General features: G+C 34.7%; 2 protein-coding genes across 2 annotated transcripts in view; one reads left to right on the top strand and one right to left on the bottom strand.

Annotated features, from left to right (window-relative positions):
* The window catches only part of LOC142351998 (oligosaccharyltransferase complex subunit ostc-like), a 158,377-nt gene that overhangs the window by 80,315 nt on the left and 56,953 nt on the right, over positions 1–21,109 (bottom strand). The gene's annotated exons all lie outside the window — the stretch shown is intronic.
* The window catches only part of LOC142351995 (uncharacterized), a 100,320-nt gene continuing 88,909 nt past the window's right edge, over positions 9,699–21,109 (top strand). Inside the window, exon 1 of the mRNA XM_075404299.1 lies at positions 9,699–9,818. The gene's annotated coding sequence lies outside the window, so the exon portion shown is untranslated. The remainder of the gene's footprint in view (positions 9,819–21,109) is intronic.

Here is a 21,109-nt window from a genome sequence, read left to right as displayed (position 1 = left end):
AGTCGGTCTTTTTTTTTTTTGAAAAAAGACGTTTTTTTTATTAATAAAGAACAGAACATATCAAATGAAAGCTCAGGAGTGATAGTTCCAATTGGCTTCCTAAGCAGCTCAAAGCTAATGCTTTTAGTTTTTTACTTGAAAGTTTATGATCGTTTCGACTTTTAAAAATAATTGATTTTAAAATAAATAATGACTTAATGAACTTTTCCTCCATTTTTTTTCTTAATTTGGTCAACTTGCAGCTTAGTGACAGCAAAGAAAGAATGCTTCTTCATTCTACTGATTTGAATTTTACTAGTTGCGTTTTTAAGCCTGAAGTTATTGTTTTCTGGCTTTGATACTACTAGATTTCTGATTTTTTTTTGTTTTTAGAAATTTGCCAGTTTTTCACGTTTTCTAGTCACATTATCACATTACTGACAGTTCTCATATCACATTATTAGTGTTCAAAATGAAACATAATTTAAAATATTAAAATCCTTAAAGATATAGATTATCGTTTTAACGGCCGCCTCGACAATTCTTTCTTCAAGAAATTAATTGGATTTTTTAATTTTGTCTTTAAATGTCATTTTTACTTTGTCATTTCAGTCGTATGAAATTTCCTGTATAGTGATAGGTTTTACAGGCCTTTTATGAAAGAATAGACGAGCTGGTATTCTGATATTAGTAGATAGCTGATGGCTTTCATGACTTTGAAAACAATCGTTTTCCAAAACTAAAAATAAAAAACTTTTTAACTTCGCAAGTTTCTTTTATTTTTCAAGTGTTACCTAATCTCGTTAGTTACAGGTCAAATATGACATTCTGGGGGTCAAGGGAAGGTGTCAAAAGGGATTGCTGTCACAAAATCTATTTTTTTAAAGAATGCGTTATGACCTTTTTGACTTCGACACCGGTTTTTCAGAAAAAAAGTAAATTAATTTGATTTTTGTCATGTTTGACGTTCTTTTTGTAGACGCAAGAATTATTCTGGAAAATTGCAGGTCTCAAAGAATTCCTCTCGATGAATAAACGACCCTATATAAAAATTTCATTTTTTAATTAATGTTTTTCATGACCTTGGATATAATTTTATTTCGAAAAAAAAATCAAAATTATTAGATACTTTTGCCCTTTTCTCTTTTTGTTTACTTGTTACCTAGTCTCATAGTACATTATCGTTGTTTGATTATGGCGCAAACAAATATATTTTGAGGGCCAAAATATGGCTTGACGGTTTTGACAGCGTTTTCTGGCAAGTTTCAATTGATTTTTTGTTTGTCGTTTTTTTTTGTTGTTCTTTTTAGCCGCTTAATGAAATGAATAAGGACAGGTCCGAATGACCTTCTATAGAAGCATTGGTAACCGGGCTAATTTACTTGATTTCTAATGGTTATAATTACTTTGAAGTTAATTGTTTTAAAAAAATAAGCGAATTATTTAACTTTACTGTCTTTGTTCTTTTTTGTCTAATTGTTACTAAGCCTTTTCATGGACCGGTCCATATCTTTTCTGATGATTTATAAGTTATTTTGTTTAGTTTTAGGTTCATCTGACGGTATGTTAAATTTGTTATTAAATTTTGTTGTTTAAAACGGACAAAAAGTTTTTGATGTAATTAATGTTTGTTGTTGTTGTTGTTTGATTTTGCTGTTCGTCTTGACTCGCTTTCTTAATATTGGCATATCACAGCAATTTAATGCTTCAATTTTTACTTCACTGAGTTATTTGCTTTGGAGGCTATCTTATCGTTCACACAATTTTTTTTTTGAAAAATACTTGGGGTTTTTTGGGATTCCCAAAAATAATTTTTGGGTTTTCTATCTGTTCCTCATTTGGTAGACAATTATGCGAAAATTGTGGATGGGCGGGGTCGGAACCTTATGTGCCATCGCACATTGCTGAGCCGCCTTGTTGTATTTATTGCTGAATATTTTTTGCAAAAAATGAATGCCAGATTGATTTTTTTTCTTTTTCTGTCATGGCCATGGCTCGCGAGGCATGGGCAAACGCGCTAAAAGCGCAGCTCGTTAAAAATCAAATGGGGTTTTTCCTATCTAAAATTAAAGGTTTTTCACGTTTTTTTTTCCGAAACCGGTTGAGTTCGAACCTGAAGTTGGAAGGGTTTCATGAGCTACAAAATGGTGGCTAGGAAATAAAACTCAACAAAATTTTAATTTAACATTAAACTTCGGCTGTAATAGTTTGGGTGTGAAAGTTTCATATCAGGTCTCACGGGTAGCTGAGGCAATCAAAATGCACAGCTCTTTAACAGTTAAGCGGGGGTTTGAGGCGTTTTGCCTATCTAAAATGCTAGGGGGTTTTCTGTTGTTTTCCGAGATCGATGGAAACATCCTAAATTCAAGAAAAAAATGACGGAAGTCAACGCGGTTTCCAATAGTTGTTCTCAGTTTTCTAAAAGTATCATTCTCTAAAAATACATTTTCTCTGAGAGACTAAAACCTCACCGTTTAACTCCCAAAATGCAACCCTTCAATCAGTAAAACTGAGTTTAAGATGAAAAAATTACTTGAAACAATTAGCTTTGTTTCTGGTTCCAAAACGACTCTGTAATTCCGATTATCGACTCAGCTCGTTTCACAAATTTAGAGGATTTTGTGAGATTGAATTGTGTTCGTGATGTGATGTTTTTGTAAGTGCTGGTCAGGTTTCACTTGAGTTATTGTAACGTGTCTGCTTGATTTGGAATTGTCTTGGAGTATAATAAGAAAAAAGAATTGTCATTGCAAAAGAAATTTGGAAATTGGCTCGTTTTCAGTGACATTTTTGTAAGTGGTGCATAAATTTTAAAAAATTCAGAAAAATTGTTTCGAACGCCCATCGAACTAATTGCGCCAATCGAATTGGATAGTTTTTATTGTTGAAAAGATTATTACAGCAAATGTAGATTCTAAATAAAGTTTGGTATATCATGGACTCCTTAAGAAAGTAGATTTTTAAATACCTTTTTATACTATTTATGCTGTCTAATATCTTGGCTGGAAATTATCAAAGAAATTTTTGGCGAAGTGAATCAGCTTAGTGGTTTTTGCACATTAGATCTGATTGGTTTGTTATGTGGAGAGCTAGATTTCTAAAATCGATGAGATTGATGAGAAAAAGTGATCTAGCTAATCAAAGAGCTATTTTGAGGAATAGTTACTAAAAACTAATCGATGAAATATTTTTTGAAAATTTTGTGATATAAAAATGATGAAAGTCAAGACAAACTCTTATATGTGCAGCTTATTTCTTTCGCAGGTCCAACAAAAAACTTTCCTTGTCTAAACCAAATTTATTTTTAAATCAAAAGTTTATGCTGTTTCTTTTTATAGATGGAAAGAAAAAGAGTCAATTTTGTATGGCACCTTTTTTTGCTAAATTGAACTTTAAGACAGCTTTAGTTGGTCAACGGAAACTGGCTGGAGTAAGTTTTTGTACCGGCTTCCCTTTATTGAACTATGTACACACTAAATAAAGTTAAGGTAATTTTACCTTGAAAATATCCTAACTTACCTCAACTGTTAAGGTAGATTTGCCTTTCCTTAACCGACCTTAACAAAGGCTAACTTTACCTGTACTTTCCTTGAAAAAGTCTTCAATTTTACTCTAACTTGCCTTAAAATTACCTTAATTAATTACCGTAACCTAACCTTAAAAATACGCTTATCTTTGCCTTAACCAAGCCAGAAATTTCCCTTTGGGAAATATTTCCTCCAGTCGATTTATGAACCGACTAGTGAGAAAACTCTTTCCAGTATACTGTATTTTTTTTGCGTGAATCTCTGCTCAGTACGCACATAGTAAACACCTTATACAGGCCCGCCATCGAGAAGGCGTCCAATAAGACCCCAAACTATGGAGCTCCAACATGATGCGTGGCAAAGCCGGATCCTTACAGGCTCTCACCAAAAAAAACAAGAGAAAAAGATTTTATATAACATTTCCCGACGCCTGTTTTGCAGGATCCTGTAAGGTCCTTTCGAGATAAGCGTGATTTGCACGAATATTGCAAGATCTTTCATGATAAGATTTGGGAATTTGTCTAGTTTATCTATTATCTACTCGAAAAGAAGTTTGGAAATTTTACTAGAACTACACAGCTATGTACTGCAGATAATTACAAAAAAGTTAACGTAATTTAAGGTAATTTTACCATAACTGTGTTAAGGTAAATTTGTACCTTAGCTCAATTTAAGGAAAAGTGAAGATAAATTTAGTGTGTACATTTTTACTTGCATGCGAAACTAAAGTTATGCTAATAGTTTTTTCAATGATTTTCAGTTGAAAAAAAATTTTCCGACTGCATTTTATGCCAAGCAATCGATTTCGACACGTGTTTGTTATAAAATCTTGGGCATCGTCCTTTGTTGAGACAAAATTGAAGACAAAATTTCGAGGCAAAGCAATATTGAGGGTACTGTTAATAGTAAAGACCAACTTGCGCACAATACTTTTTAAAGATTCTGTCAATGTCAAAAACAATTGAACGCTCAAGGAAAATTCTTTTCATGCCAAATTTTGTTTCTTATACTGTTGTTATAATGCCAATTAATGTTTTCTCAATAAGTTGAGCATTACTATGCAATACTCTCATCAAAATTTTAAAGTAAACGCATAGATAGTAATTAACGGAAACATTATTTTTCAAAGAAAAATGTTTTGACAGGCTAACCGTACCGTCAAGGACAATCAACGCAAATGTTTCTGTTAGATCGCATTGAACTTTCCTGAGAGTTAGCATTCCAACTCTCGTTTGTTTTTGGGTAATAAAGTGATTCTGGTCCGGGAGAGAAGATAGTAGCATAACGTCAACTTGAGGTTTGAGAAAAATCGAGATAAAAAATCACTTAAATACAATTTAATACCTCAATGATGCTTTTCGCTCATTAAAATTATTTGGTAAACCTACATTTTCTTCCTTCAGATCTTCCACCAACTGAAAAGTTTGATTACATACAAATTCGAAGAACTACTTTTTATCTGAATTGGAGGCAAATTGAGGAAGACGCAATTGAAAATTTTATAAAAAATATTATAGAATTCCCTTTTTTTCTCAAAAGGATCATATTTGCATAGAATTCAGCTACTTTCAGTATCTGAGGAAACAAGTAATCAAGCAGAATTGAAAATTCCAAATTATATTTTCCTTAGTAAACTGAAATTTCATTGATGATTTGTGTAAATGAGACCAGATTTTTTTTTGGATTTACTTTTCTGCCCATTCTGCTCTCACGAGAATTTAGAATGTTCAAAGGAGTCTAATTCCAAGTTTAAAAGTTTTAAAATTCAATATTCTGAACTTATTCCTAGCAACTTCTACTCATTAAATTCATCTGGAGTACGCTGATGTTTTCCACCGAGTTGTGTTTATGGGAAAAGTGTTCTAATTACTTTCAAATATCAATTTACATTGTTTATTTCGTGTAAGAAATATGTCGATGTATTATGGTAAATAAGCCAAAAGTTTGTAGAAAAAGGTACCTGAAAAACGAAATTTCAAGAGATTGGGATTCAAAATTTTTTCCGTTTTATGCCAACGGAAAATTTAAACTGCAGTTGTTGTTATGCATATTGAATGCATGAGCTCCAACTAATCAGTTCCTTTTAATTCAAATAGCGGCGGAGTTACTATTGTTGTCAAATTTGAGTTTTAACACCTCTCAGATTTGGATAAGAGATAACGCAACGGGTGAGTACTTTTTTGTTATTCTGGAGAGCCACGCAACTGAACGACCATGAGAAACTGAAAAGCTCTAGACAAGGTTGCACTATACAAACCGATTTCAAGAACGTATATAACCGAGTAAAAGGAAGGGACGTACTTTTATTTGAAATTCTTTTATTTTTCTTTTATTTTTCTTTTGTATCAATTACAGTGATTTTCATTTCGACTACCGTGTGATTCAGAGCTAACCAGGAGCGCAACAAGATGTTCCCTTAGAAACTCTGTCGTTGTGTGTAACGCTTTAGCCACTCATTTGTATATTGAAAGAGACTTCTAGATGGGGTATGCACAAAACTACTGGTACATCAACGAGAGAGGTAGTGGAGGAAAAGAAGAGGAACTTTGCAACAAATTCAAGTTTGTTTTTGTCTTTAAAGTTTCCTAGCGCTGTGAAAGACCGAAAGCAATCTTGATCATTTTCAAACTTTAAAGTAGTCGATAACGGGTTACAGATGAACCAATAAAAGTTGCTCAAATTTCTTGGTGCTGAAGTTCGTTCCCCTATCTTAGAAGCCCTGTGTCTGCTGCGAAACGGTTGATAAAATTCAACAGCTTTTAGGATGCCTGGCTCATGTTAACTTTATTCAACGTACCCTTGGCTTTTTGTGCAACTGACTTGGAGCTTTTAAAAAGGTTCCTTCCTTACATTGTAATTCTTTTTCCAACAAAGCGATTGAAAAACTGAAAAAAAATAGAATAAGAGCAGCAATTAATTAGGTGAAATCTGCTTATATTTGCTCCACCTCCCAGTGTACGGACCCTTTGCAGGCTATTGGCGGGAAAGATGTTACCTGCAGCTGTTTTTGATAGGAAAGGTGAAAAATATTGATTTCAGATTTTGATTTTCTCAGATTTTCCAAGATTTCTCCACATTTCAAGAAAAAATCGACAAATCTGCTTTAAAAGCACTCACCTCAAGAAAAAATACCTGTCTACTTTCGCTTTCATTGCGTGTCGGGAGTCTTGTTCTCTGCAGCTCCAGTTGTTTATTTGAATTTCATCTTCCACCAAGTGAGCTCGAGCCGCTGTGAAGTACAGAATTGGAATTCCAGTACTACACAGCGATATTGGAGGTCCGGTTTTCTTGGCACACTTGGCCCTATCATTTTGACGAACATGGTGATATAATATCACGGTATTATCAGGTGAGAGACAATGCTGTGTCAGCATCTACAGCAGTAAATGTCTCACTTTCCTGTGAACAGAAGGGTCTGGAACGCAAGAGCAACTCCAGGCGAGGTGTAACGCTGAGCATCCAGCTACTCTGGACGTAACCATTTTTTGTATTCTGCAATGTATACTAGATATTTTATCGAGGGAGAGGGGGCGAAGAGTTTGTATTTTGATATCGCAGCTGCTGAGGAAAATAGGCATGAGCACTACGCACAAAAGTGCTGAGATTTTAGGATTATTTTTTACGTTGGCTTTTGAGTTTTTTAGAGGCTTCCTTGAGGCATTCTCACGTACGCAGAAGCAAATATTTCTGCTTGTGACAATCGGAGTCTCAATCCCCTATATCGGTTCTCTTCAATTGGTTGGCGCATGCTGTCGCTATCACACTCATGCCTGAATCAACTACAATGATATTTTTGTGTAAAAACTGCAGCAGGTGTAGGTCTATTTGAAGGTCTATTTGCTCAATATGCTCTATAATACCTGACTACTTTCATTTTGATTGCTTGTCAGGATACTTGTTCTCTGCAGCTCCAGTTTTTATTTATATTTCATCCTCAACTGAATTAGCTCGAGTGGCTCTGAAATAGAGAATTGGAGTTCCGGCTTTCCAGAGCGATATAGTTGAGGTCTAATTCTCTAGGCACACTTAGCCCTATTGTGTTTTGGACATGCTGATATGATATCACGGAATGATCAAGTGAGGGTCAATGTAGTTTTAGCATCTACAGCAGTTACTGTCTCACCATAATGTTGTGAACCGAAGGGTCCGGAATGCTAGAGAAACTCCAGGCGAGGTGATATCTACTTATTTGCTATTTGTAACGTTGAGCAACCAGCTGCTCTGGATGTAACAATTTACTGTCTACTACATTGAATACTAGCATTTTATCGATTGGGGTGAGGTGTTGTGGTTTGGCTCTCGCAGCTACTTAGGGAAATAGGTTTGAGCATTACACACAAAAGTGCTGGTATTTTGGGATTGGTATTTTCCATTGGCTTTTGAGTCTTTTGAAGGCTTCTGTGAAGCAGTCTCACGCAGAAGCAAATAGCGCTACTTGAAACAATAGAAGTCTGAATAATTCATATTAAGTCAGCTCTCCTCAATCGATTGGCACATGCTGTCCTGTCCTATCACACCCATGCCTGGATCAACTACAATGATAATTTTGTGTGAAAACTGCACCAGGTAAACGCCCATTCGAGGAAACTCTTGCAACATGCCCAATAAGAGGGAGCGCAATCATCATCACTGATGGCTGGAGTGCAATTTGGCAGTTTGAATCCGATTTTTTGTCTTGCTTCAACGAAATTAGGGAACTATTTTAGCAATCAACTGCTTGGCTATTGGAAACGAAAATCAAATGGATGAGTGAGAGAAAGATTGAGAGCAGGATCGGTGTCAACGTGGAGGTTTGCAAATCATGATTCTGTAAACTGCTTAATAAATTGAGTGGAACTTTGAGTGTTGATAAAAATCCATTGATAAAAGTCCAAAATTTGAGGCTCAGCTTGTTTCTATCTGCGCTTTCTCTAATATCTATTTTATTTGAGAAAAACACCCCGTAATCAAAAACACTTCACTCCCGGAAATTTAATTTAATTCGACGGTCAGTTGGTTTGAAAAAAAAGCAGTCGTGAATTGTTTTATTTCCCAAAAAATCAGTCATTTTTTTCAAAAAAAAATGACTGATTTGTTTTTATTTTTAAAATTACCAAGTTATCTGGCAACTTTGTCACTGAAATGAGAGTATGTGAATAAATGTATACTTTTATCTCATGCCGTGAGTTGAATTTCTAATAAGTACTTATTACCCATGAAATAGATAACCTGAGAAAACATCAAGCTCGCCGCAGTACGAATTTTTCATTTTTCGACTTTATCATCTTCAAATTATGGAACTAGATTTAAACTTTAAACGGCTTTTTAATACGCTTTTTGTTGAAATACCTTGGTTTGATTTTTTGGATTTCACAGAATTAGCTAATCATACAAAGGCCTTGAATGCATGTATGTAAGTACATTAAATTATATCTCTGTTCAGCTGCCCCCATTTTTGTCTAAAGCAGCTTTATGTTTATGACCGGCAGAAATATCTATCAAAAATTCTCCTTATCACGTCAAGTCACACTCGAAGGTACTAAGACAAATGCATTATGGAAAAGCCGGAGCGTATCTTATAAATTTTTGCAAAATGGAAAAATTCCTTTCAATTCTGTGACGTGTGACACCTTTCATCATTTTATACTCATTGTCTATCCGGTTTGAAGCCAGAAGAAATCACTGGCACTATTAGCCGAAAGTTGTATTAGTACACTGATTTATATTTTTGTCAACATTGTTGTCCTGCAATATTCTTGCACGAATATTGCACGTTTTAAATCATTTTGCAATATTCTTGCAGGTTCTTGCATGGCTCTGCTTCTGTAGAATATGGTTTTGTCGGTATTAAATAAATAAGTATTATGCATAATATCAACCATTACTTTTGATCCAGAAACTGTCATTTTTACCTTGCAGTAAATTTTCAAAGTACCTGTTATTGAAAAAATTACAGTATTTGTGTCAACAATGAATCGGTAAGCAGTAATTGGGTTTGTATTATTCATATTATAATACTTGTTGTTTTAATATAGCAACAAAAACGCGATCAATGCGTTTGTAAATAAAGAGATACCATCCAAAATAATCGGCCAATTTGTTTTTCTGCTTTTTGGTGGTTTTTAATAGTCCATCTGTATATTTCTACTACGTGTATGTTATCAATGCCAATCATCAAACAGCCAAATCTGAAACAGAAATGAAGAGTGCAGCATACCTTGAGTAAATATAGATATACATTTATAGATACAGATACAAACAACATTCCCAATTTGACGGCATTTTTAGCCAGCTTCAGAAGTGGACAATGTAATATAGGGGAGTCCTAAGCAGGTAAGTTTTCTATGATGAATTGTATGGCTACAATTCGAGCTTAAAAATTAGAGTAGAGTTTTCATTTTTGTGAGATTTTTAAAATCGTATTCTACCGCTACTAACACGTCTCTCCATTCAAAGAACTAAAAAGTTTAAGTTTGTGATATATCGAAAAAATTTACTCCCTATTCAGCTAAACTTTTTCTTTATTTCAAAATTTTGGTCGTTTCCATGCAATTAATTTGATAGTTTTTTTTTTAAAATTAATAAATTTTGATGGAATTTCTGGGTCATACCCGTTATACCCCGCCCTCTACCAGACTGAGGTATATTTATAATAATATTTATATATGTATATTTATATGTGTGTGCTTGAATGTGCGTGAGTGATTGAGTGAATGAGTGTGTGCGGGGGCTACATTGGGGAAGGCGCCAACCTTTTTGAATACAATGAATATAATTTTAAACACAAATAAAAAATGTTTATCTGAACTAAGTGATGCGCTTAAATCTTCATGAGCAAAACTTATAGGCACCGGATAAGATTGAGGAACTAGCTGAACAGATTGATAAGGTTTCTTTGTGGGAGAGGAAGATGAATTTTTCCGACTCCACATAAAAGTTCCAAATAAAAATTGTTTGAATTCTCTGTTGTGTTTCTTTAAAGATAACAATTAAATGAGATCATTAAAATAAAAATGTGATTTTAGTTTTTTGTAACGGCTGCTCTCCCATTTACAACAGGGAAAGCTTTACAACAGTGAGATTGTTTCGCTGATTCAAATTCTGCACGCATTGCACGCTTTTGCAATTCGCATTTGTATTTACACATCAGATTTACCGCTACAATTACATTTAAAAACCAATAACTATTTGTTCAGCGATATTTTTCCAATATAAAGTTGAACTTCGCTAACTGCAGATTACACGATGCGGGATCTATTTTTGTGCACCAGTTCAATCTGATAGGGAAACAAATCGAAGGCTGAAAAGTCTTCCTAAGACCTGCTGTATTAAAAAGCTCTTAAATTAGAGTTGAGTTGCTCATACAGCCAGTGAGTTCCACAATGTTGATTAGTATTGTGTCAAAAATGACTTGGTTGCTGAAAATGCTAATATGTCCCCGTATCGCTTGCAGATAATTTGATAAAAAATAGTTACTGTTTGTGGTGAGCGCTATGTATTCATTGTATGACTATAGTTTGGTTTCCAAAAATTGCAGTTGTTTACTTTCATCTCTTGTTCGTTCGAAATTTGTTGTCTTAATTCACTGCTGTTTTAGGAGGCACTTGTTGAAATGTGTTGCATGGGAGCCACTTCTCTTTTTCCAATTACAAACATAAGCTCCGTTGGATGCTGCTTTAGGTGACCGTAGCTCAGAAATTGCACAAATGGCGCCTTGGGAGACCTCAGCAAACTCATGAAGCTCAATTTTCATCTTTTCGGCGAACGAGTATCCTCTATCGATTCTTATTTCAACCATAATAGGAAGTTCATCCTTTTACATTAAAAGTTTTGAGCGGTGTTAGGTTTTGCTTTATTTTTTCATTGTTGTCCAAATTTCCATTCAAATTCCACTCATCAGTTCTATGATATGAAGATTGAGTTGACGAAACAATAGGATTTGTTATTTTACCGAAGAGTCTAACCGCAGGATATATGTATTATTGTAGTTGACACTTTTATGCAAATCTCAAAAGAATCGTCAGTAAAAATCCATTGTAGTCCCAGCACTTGCGATACTTCAGTATGCGGTTCAATATAAATTTTTTAGTCATGACTAATTGGTTTTAGTTCTCCCGGAATAACTTTTTGGCTCCCTTGTTGTTAATTGTCCTTTATTGTACAGAAATTTGTGTCTTCAGAGAAGGGCTTGGGGCTATTTGAACACTCCGATATCTTCCAATGGCGTTTCTACAGAGCTACTGTTCAATGAAATTATCCCTATATTGGGTTTTGTGAACTGTTTTTGCTGCTATAGAAATCGTACTTTCCTCGTCGATGCCCAAACTTTTCGGAGCATAGATCAAGCACATTGCAAAGTTTGCTTCAAAACCATCGGGTTTGTACTAGCATACGTGTACCTACCTATAGTTATTGTTTGGTCTCTGTAAAAACTTCAAGGACCTTTTTTTCGCGTTTGGACACTTTCACATGCAGAAATGTTGAATGAATCTCGGCTATCAGAATTATTAGTCTCGTACAAAATCTAAAATAAGTTCCAATCAACCAATGCAAAAAATGATATCCGTCTAAAAGATTGTGACCTTGGCATTATTTTTCATGCATTTTTTACGCATTTCAAACTTACCAAATTGTTGCAATTCACTAATTGATGGTGCTGCCAATACTATTCCGTTTTGATAAAATTTCGCATTTCTGACTTCTGTAGAATTTTGACAAAACCTTTCTGAAGACCGTATCTATTGATTCTTGATAAAAATTTTTTCACACTAATTGTTTTTAGAATCTTTGAGTCATTGAATATTGCTGTCCCAAGGTTGAATTTTAGTTGATTGGTTAACTTGATCTTATGCCTAAGCCGTTATTGCATAATTGCAGCTTCTTTGTTTTCGTTTGGCTCTTATGAGTACACTGACTACGCATTCTAAATCAGTTTGAACGGGGACGGTTTTACTTCGTGTTCGAACCTTGCAGTCATTTAGTCATTGTTGCTCATAGTCTTCTCGGTCAAAAAAGACGGCAAATTTTACCAATTAGACATAAATTTTTGAAAAAACAAAGGGTTGAACTTTTTTTCAATTTGTTATAGTCATAGTCTGTTTTGTGAAAAGAATGACGGGAGAACCAACGCTCACAGGGAAGGCAGCTTCAATTGTATTTCCTTTATTCTGGGAGAAAGATTTTTTGTCTCCATTTCTTTCGCTTTGGGTACATCGGCTATACTAAGTGTAACATTGGTGTCTTGGGATTGTAAATTCTCAATGACGCTCTGATCAGTAAATCAACTATTTCATTCTGTATCAGGAAAAACATGTGTTAAAGTTGTTTCCAGCACTCTGAACAGAGACAAGAGCTATCTGAAGAAATTATTGATAATTGTTGGATTGATTGGGTAATTGGCCGCCTTCATTGTGTTGTTTGAGTGAGTTTTTTGCTCGGTTACCTATGATTGCATGCATGCCTTTTCCTCAGATGTCCTTGGAATATACTTACTTTTCTCACTGCCAATCTCTAATGCTCATGCTTTAGAATAAAAAAACACTGAATTCCGATCCACATCAACGATTACAATTGATATTAGTCCGGCAGTGTAATTATTTAAATGGATTTATTATTTACATATTATAACAGAAAACTTGAGTTAAATTCAATTTATGTCGCATATCTCAAAATAAAATTTAATTAAGTTTATAAAGTCAACCCAACCAGTAAACAGTAGTTCTAATTCGTTTTCCAAATTTTAAGTCACGCCATGTTGAACAAGTAACCTTCCACTAAAAAGGGTTCCTTTTGTAAGCTGAGGAGGAGAAGAAAGTTCTAAGTTGCTTGGGGAATTTTTTTTTGTCTTGTTTGATTTTAATCTCGCTGGGTAGTTCATTCCAATCTAGTATCGCTAATCTAACAAACGAGTTTTGCCTTTTGATAGAGAAAAATTTTTGGTCCCAGAACAATTTTTTGTCCTTACAGACTCATGAAGATTCCAGGTGATTAAAGGACGTCCCGGTGTTGGTGAAAAAGCAGGTCGTAACTGTTTTTTTATTTTCCAAAAGTATTGTAATCTTTTTAATTTTAAAAAGAGTTTTACGGGTAGTATAATCCGACTGCATTTAATATCTTGATCAGATTCAAATTTCTGTCTAAAAAATGTTGCTCTGAATGACCAGTTAAGCTGGTTCTCAAGAGACATTATTAAATTTTGCTCAATTGCGTGATTAACTGTGAGGTGATGTTATTAACTGTGAGGTGATGTTATTTTCGTTTTAATGGGGTGTTTCCCAGTTTTATGAATGCAATCAGTCTGTGGATAGTAATGACTTTTTTCTTTGTTTGTTTCACGTTTGTAATTGCAGTGATTTCTTATTGTTCCGACCCCATTTGTGCTGAGAGGAGGAACATACTCAAATGGTTTTTTTTGTTCAGACATTCCTGGCCGATCGATACATTCACCGTAGAGAAATGCGAGTGATATCATTAAAAAGCTCATTCGAAATTAAAAATTTTTTTTGAATTGCGTTTTTTTTGAGGAGTTATCGAGGTTTAAAGTTTCATGTGGAGACGGTATATTGGGTTCACTTTTGTTCACTTTTACCGTAATCTTTGTTGAATTATTATTATTATTTTAAAACTTTTACTTCAAAATTACATTTCACGCCACAAAATAAATCAATTTTCTGTACCTAATAGACGAAAGGCGATAAAGAGACTAGTTCTTTCTCATAGGGATGTTTGCTTTAAAAAAATCGAATTCTATTTTAAGGCCGTTTTTTAGAAAGTTTTACACACTTTTTTTGTTTTTTCAAGTCACTTTTCATATCGAGGTTCCGTTAATGGCAAATCTCATTAACAATCAATTCAAGCCCAGTAAACGAAAAAATTGTTTCCAATGAATCGCTCATGTTTTTTTTGGTTTCGTATCTCAGCTTTCGTAATTTTAAATGAAATTTTGACTTTCTTTTCGAGGTTTTACTAAATTTTTGGAATCTTATGGCATAAACTCGTTGACTAAAAGTGCGATAGGTTTCGCAATGAGCATTAAGTGAACCTATCTAGTGCTTTGAGTGGACAGCTAATGGCTTTTAAGACTTTGAAAAAATCTTCGATTTTTTTTAAATTTAACTAATCATAAACTAATTTCTGTGAACTATAAGTCAGTCTCAGTAATGACAGGACTCCCTTCCTTCGTACTGCAACCAAACTTAATCTCGTTAGCGGTTTTATCTTCTAACTATTGACTATATGACTTCAATGCCACAACATTTCAATTTTTTTTTTAATTTTTGAACATTTCGTATTAATGGTTGCGTTGGAAATCTTATCACGTTATCCTAATATTGATGGCTCCCATTGTTTTAACGAAGACGTTCAATGGATCTGAGTTACTAATTTCAGAGAAAAAATTTTAGGTTTAATTGACTTCAACACTTTGTTCTCGCACTTTTCTACTGAATTTTTGGTTTTTGCCTGTATTTGTTCTTCTCATAGTCATATGACTTATTGTGATGTCTTTTTGATTACCTATGCATCAAAAACTTACTTTTCCCCATATGGACGCCTAATTTAGCGTATTTATTGACTCCCGTTGAACGCTATTAAATTTAAAAGCTATTAAGTCTTTAAAAAATTTTTTAGAATTTTTTTTAACATAAATCAATATTAAGCTTATTTTCGTGAACTGTAAGTCAGTCTCTGTAATGGCAGAACCACTTTCATTTGTTCTTCAACAAAAGTTTATTTAGTTGGTGGTTTTATCTTCTAACTATTGGTTATATGATTTCAAGGCCACACGATTTCAAAATTATTTTTAATTTTTGTCTACTTTTTTTCGTAATTATAGTTCCTTTTGTAATATTGCATTATCCTAACATTGATAGTGCTTATTGGCTCAGAGAAGACGTTCAAGGGATCGTAGAATAAGTTTTCAGAGAAAAGCTTATTTTTTAAATGGCTTCGACACTTTCCTCGCACTTTTCCACTGTTTTATTGGATTTTGCCTGTATAAGTTGCTGTTTTCATATTCTTTGACCAGCTGTATTGTCTTACTGATAACTTTTAATTGATAAAAAAATCTTGTCGTTAAATCTAGACATAGTTTTGCGTTTTCAAGGGCTTCTGTTGAAAGCTATTGAATTTTATGACGTTGATACGAGGTGCTTTCTCAAAAATTTCTTGGTCCTAATGTAATTTTCATTGCCATACGAATTATTGTGATGAGTTATCCGTGACCTATGGTTGCACTATGTCATTGCCCTTCAATCGAGGAAGAATTAAGGGTGTGCATTTATTTCAATTGAAAGCTATTGAATGTAATGGCTTTCATACTAGTGGTTTTCTAAAAAACATTGTGGTTTTAATATATTGGTTTAAATATGTTGTTTTTCAAGTCATTTTGTAAGAATAAAAACAATTCCATTGCTGTTAAATAATTAACTGAAAAAATAAAAAATTTAATGAAAAGTTCATTCTGTAAAATGAAAAGTTCAGGCTTTGACAATTTTTTTGAATTTGCTGTTTTTGCCTTTTTTTCTTTAAATAGCCGTAAAATGCTCATCGGTCTCAAAATTTTAGTTGCCGATTAAATAAATGATGTTACCCTAAGCAGTCAGTTTATAGCGAATAGTCTTAAAGTTTTTGATATTATACTTTTTCAAAGGTTTTTGAAACTTTTCAGTTTTTGTTGTTCTTTTCTTCAACTTGTTACTTATTCACGTCATTAAGAGGTCCCATCCATTTCCTTGAATTACAAAAACTATCATGTTTTCTGATATTATGATGCAACTGATATTTTGTTTGTTGGACAAGATGCGTTTTCATAAAAATTTTGTTTGTGGTGTATTTGTGTTTCTTTTCTCTTCTTTTTGCACATTCAGGTAATAACAGATCCCAATGATTTTCAAATGTGACCCATATGAACTTATTTATTCGTTCAGTACAATTTCAGCTGAACTAGTATAAATAAAAACTGAAATAAAAATACATAATGTTCAGATAATGGCTAATGATTTTAATGGCTTCAATGATTTGTGTTTTTGCAAATTTCGTAATTATTTGAGATTTTCTGCGTCTTTAGTCCGTTCATATGGCCTAGTCTAACCAAAATCTTTTCCTATTGTTTTCATACTGACTTCTTAGTAAATCTATCAGGAATTATTTTTTTATAAGCTAAAGATTTTTAAGACTTTTGAAATTGATTGGTTTAAAAAAAATTGATTGACTTTTACCTATTTTCATTATGAAAAACATCCATCTGCTGTATAGATAGGGAAAACTAAATTTGTGTAGTTAAGGTTTCATCTGATTGATTTTGACGTTGTTACAAGATGCCTTCATATTTATATATTGAGTATTTGCAATGAAATTTTTTTTTTGCTTATGTTGTTTGTTGTTTTTTCTCGTAGTCTTTTCAATGGCAGATCTCGTGAGCGCTGTAATGAGACATGGCATTATGTAATTCATTTAGTAGTTAGGTTTTGTAACAGTTTTTTCAAACTCAAACATCTATTTTTGACTATCTCTTCATTTGATTGACAATTAAGTCAAAAATGTAGATGTAGGGTCGGAACATCATGTGCGAACGCACACTAACGAGCCTGCTTGTGTTTGTATCAAATGTTTCTTTGTTTTTTTGTCATTTTGTTGCGTTGATCTTCTTCCTTGTGTTTATCTTTGATGAGTGAAAACCCCTCCCCAGCCAATGATTTTTTCGGTAGCCATTCTTCAGACTTCATTTGATCAGGCTTTTGATAAAAAAAATCGACACATAACCATATTTCCTTCTTGATACATTTGGCCATCTTGTGATTGGGATTGGTACATATACAAGATTGGGTTTGGTCTCCGAATTCCAATATTTTTCTACTCTTTGAACAAGTTTACAAAATCAGGAAACTTTTTTTTGAGAAATGTTTTCAGGTAGTTGAATTGAAAGGTTTTACTAAACTTACATTTTGAGGACTTTCCAGGTGCGTATATACAAGAAGATTTGCTGTGAAATTGTGTACTTAATTGAACATTTTTTCTCATTTTTTACTAACAATTGAAGTGGTACCCTGCCGAATATGTTGAAATGTTTTGTCTGGTGCTAGTAGTAAGATAATAGGGTACTAAGATAGGGGGGGGGGGTTATCCTTCGAATTAATACGTGTGATAATAGGGGGTTATCCTTGGCGGCGCTACATGTAAAACAACGGCCGTGCGTGATACATGTAAACTAGCTTTCTTCCGCTTTTATTCCTTTCCCTTTGCGCCTTTCTCCGGTTTGTTAGATTTGTAAGAAAAGATTGAATTGAAACCAAACTAAACACTCCAAACAAATTAAATATTTACACTGTGTATTACTACACGCAGTTTCACCAAAATTGCATGCAATTAAATTGGCATTAGCGCCGTCTTATTTTGCGTGCTGGTTCTTCTTCGCTGCTGCTTGCTTCTTCAGCTTCAAAGTTTATGAAGGGGTTGTCAGGAGAGGAGCTTTCACTGGAACTGGCGTCAATATCTGCAATATCGTCAGTATCAATATCAGATTCAGTTATCTGCTCAGTTACTACTAATCCTGGGTCGGTAGTCTCCCAAGAGCTGGTGGTGGAGTCTGGCACTGAGAGAGCGGCTGTTGAGGAAGTTTGGGACACTACAAAGTCATTATCCCATTCTGGACTAGAGCTGAGAAGTAAGTTTGAGTAACTGTCATTATCCCACTGAATATCATCACTACCCCAATCAATTTCATCCACACCACAATCAACGGTCTCATAATGTCCAAAGGGTAGAGTTTTTGTTCCGCAGGGTAGAATAAACCTTTTATTGTCGAACGCTGAAAGGCATATTTGGTTGGTAGTAACAGTTTTCAATACATGATGATCGGACATTATTCGTGTGTTTTTAGTGCGAAACACGTTCCCTGTCGTCAGTGTGCTCAAGAAATCATCATGCCGGAGACGTTGTTGAGCGGCCTTTGTTACTCCTTTAGCCGAAAGTTTTCGACAACCTAAAGAGAAAAAAAGCCTTTAATCAAGTCTTTATATGTTTACTAACCCCTATGTATATAATAATAAAACTAATACCATTCAGGAGCCTACTAACAACCTTTGTAATTTAAAGATAGAACTAACATGCTTTAGAAAAGACAAAGAATACTTACTTTTTGAGAGTATTGAGTATAGTTTCGGCTTTAAACACACAAACTCCGTAATAAAATCTCCTGCAAATTCGTCCTTAAACTTGAGGACTACCCGTTTATTTTCCGTACTGTATAAATAGTGATCATTCGGATAATTGGAGAAATCGAATTCACTAACAACTGAAGTGGGCTTTCTTGCTAATTCCTCATAAAAGTCTTTACTCCGGATTTTATATAGTAAACTATCCGTGTCACTATATAACAAACGACAATCAAAATGAGCGCGCATTGTGAAGTAATGGAAACTGTACATTTGATACTTGGCCAGATCAAGTATAGTTGCTCCAATTATTGTTGGGGTATTCCAATAAATCTTTCTTGCGCGGAGGGACAATGCGGCCAGGTTATCTCCGAATATCATGAACCGATCAAACTCAAACTTTGAAATGGAACTCAGAACTTGATCAGCATCTCGTGCAATGGTAAGCTTACTTCGTCTGCGTTTCGATTCGCAATTCTTACCATATACTGCATTGTTCATGAGCTTATAAAAGTTCTCTTCGAATTTATTGCTGGCGGCTTGACGTTTATTACTGTTGAGTGTTATATAGGGTGCTAACCAATTCGCTTGTTTGAACTGTAGGACACGGTGTACTTTGTCAACAATTAATCCAAGACTAACGTATAATTTGAGCAGTTTGTAATGCAATACATAGTTCTTTTTGTCGAATAGCGTTTGAAGCAACTTTTTAACATTCGAGCTGGGTAATCTGTGTTGTTCTTTTAGCTCAAGTTGATATTCGCCCAACCAATCATCTTGAACAATTTCTTTGGTAGGGGCAAGGGGAAAGTCTCGGTGGTCATCGTGTAAGTGGACAGGGTAATTTAAGTCTACTTCAAGAAAATAACCAACTGAAGCGTCGTTAGGAGTATTGAGGATTTCGTTAAGTGTAATTTCTACGTTGAAGGCGAATTCCCCCACTGGTAGCATGTCCATTTGCATGACACCTCCATAGAGATTGTTTGCGTCTACACAGAGCGCAAAAGTTGACTCCTCAGAGGGCCGGTAATCCGATAAATACTTATTATTCGCAACAAAATGACGCTCCTCGTAAACAGATGTTACTCCTCCTCGTATTGCCGGTTCAATCATGTCCAAATGTTCTCGTTCTGTCATCAGCTCAATGTTTGCCCTGCATATCTTTAGTGACGCTTCTTTTGCCATATTGGGGAGAGTGTAGAAATGCATGCAGTCGAGTTTGTATGTTCGAAAGCTAAGTTCACGGTGAAACTCACATACACAGGCTAATAATGCGCAGTCCAGTTTAAGGTATGCGTCATGATAGTCTTGTAAAGTTTTGCACCCCAATAACTTCCACATTTGGTTAGCATGACCTAAATTTTCTTCACTAACAGCCAATTTTCCGCCTTCTAATGTATTGCGCCATTCTGAGAGGGGTGGTAGAGATTGCTCAGAAAACTTTGTACGATCACATACATAAGAATAAGGATAATATCCTTTTTGTTTGAGTAAGTGTGCGTTTGATTCGGAAACCGAGGGGAACATTGCTTTCATGATATCGAAATGTGTGTCAGGCAAAATTTCTACAAGTTTTTCCAGCGAACTGTTCATCATTTTGTACGAATCGATGAATCTTAGATACTCGTAAATTTTTTGTGTTCTTCCTTCTTGAGTTGTAATAGTATCAATCAGAACTCCGAATGTCATTGATATGTATTTCTCATCTGTTGACGGAATGACTTTTATTGTTGTGGTAGACTCACAGTTGTTCAGAGCAAGACAAATATGATGTAAGTCATAGTTTTGTATGTTATGACCGACCACAGGCGTAAAATTGACATATCGTCTCGCTCGATTACACTTTTCGTGTGCCCAGCCAAAGAATTGGCCACTAAAATGACAATGGTCTAAATCTATGCTCTCTTCGGGGTCAAGCTCGCTGTCAAATGGCTCTTCGCATATCCAACAGTGTGTAGCGCTCTTTTTGTCCAAGCTTCTCCGATTTCCGTTGTAGAAAGGAAACTGTTTTTTGCGTTCATGTATGTTAACGGATTGCTAACGAATGCAGCTTTCGAACAAAGTTGCCCATACAATCTTCTGAGCTGTCCACATGATGAAAATAGGAAACATTCGAGTGATGATCAACAACTGCCAAAGCAAATCCACATGGCTCGTGCTTTTCAATCACGCGTGTTGATGATTGGTCAGTTGCTGCATCACATCCAGCGACGGGTAGGAGAAAAGATTCAAAGTCAAAATAAATGACCAGAGGAACAAACCACGTAGCTGAAAAATTTGAGAACTTGTATTCATTTTTATCTGGTGATGGCATTTGAATAACTGCAGGGGCATTTAGATAACAATTTTCAGTATGAATATTATAGCTTTCCAGTCCATCACGACACAACCAGAAACAATTACGACAAATGCGATAACCAAATCTGAATTTCAGGTCTCTAACTTTACAAACGACTTTCACAAGGTCAGTAA

The sequence above is a fragment of the Convolutriloba macropyga genome, chromosome 13 (assembly GCF_964194025.1).
Source record: "Convolutriloba macropyga chromosome 13, txConMacr16.3, whole genome shotgun sequence".
Classification (NCBI taxonomy): domain Eukaryota; kingdom Metazoa; phylum Xenacoelomorpha; order Acoela; family Convolutidae; genus Convolutriloba; species Convolutriloba macropyga.
This window is presented reverse-complemented; position numbering and strand designations above follow the sequence as displayed.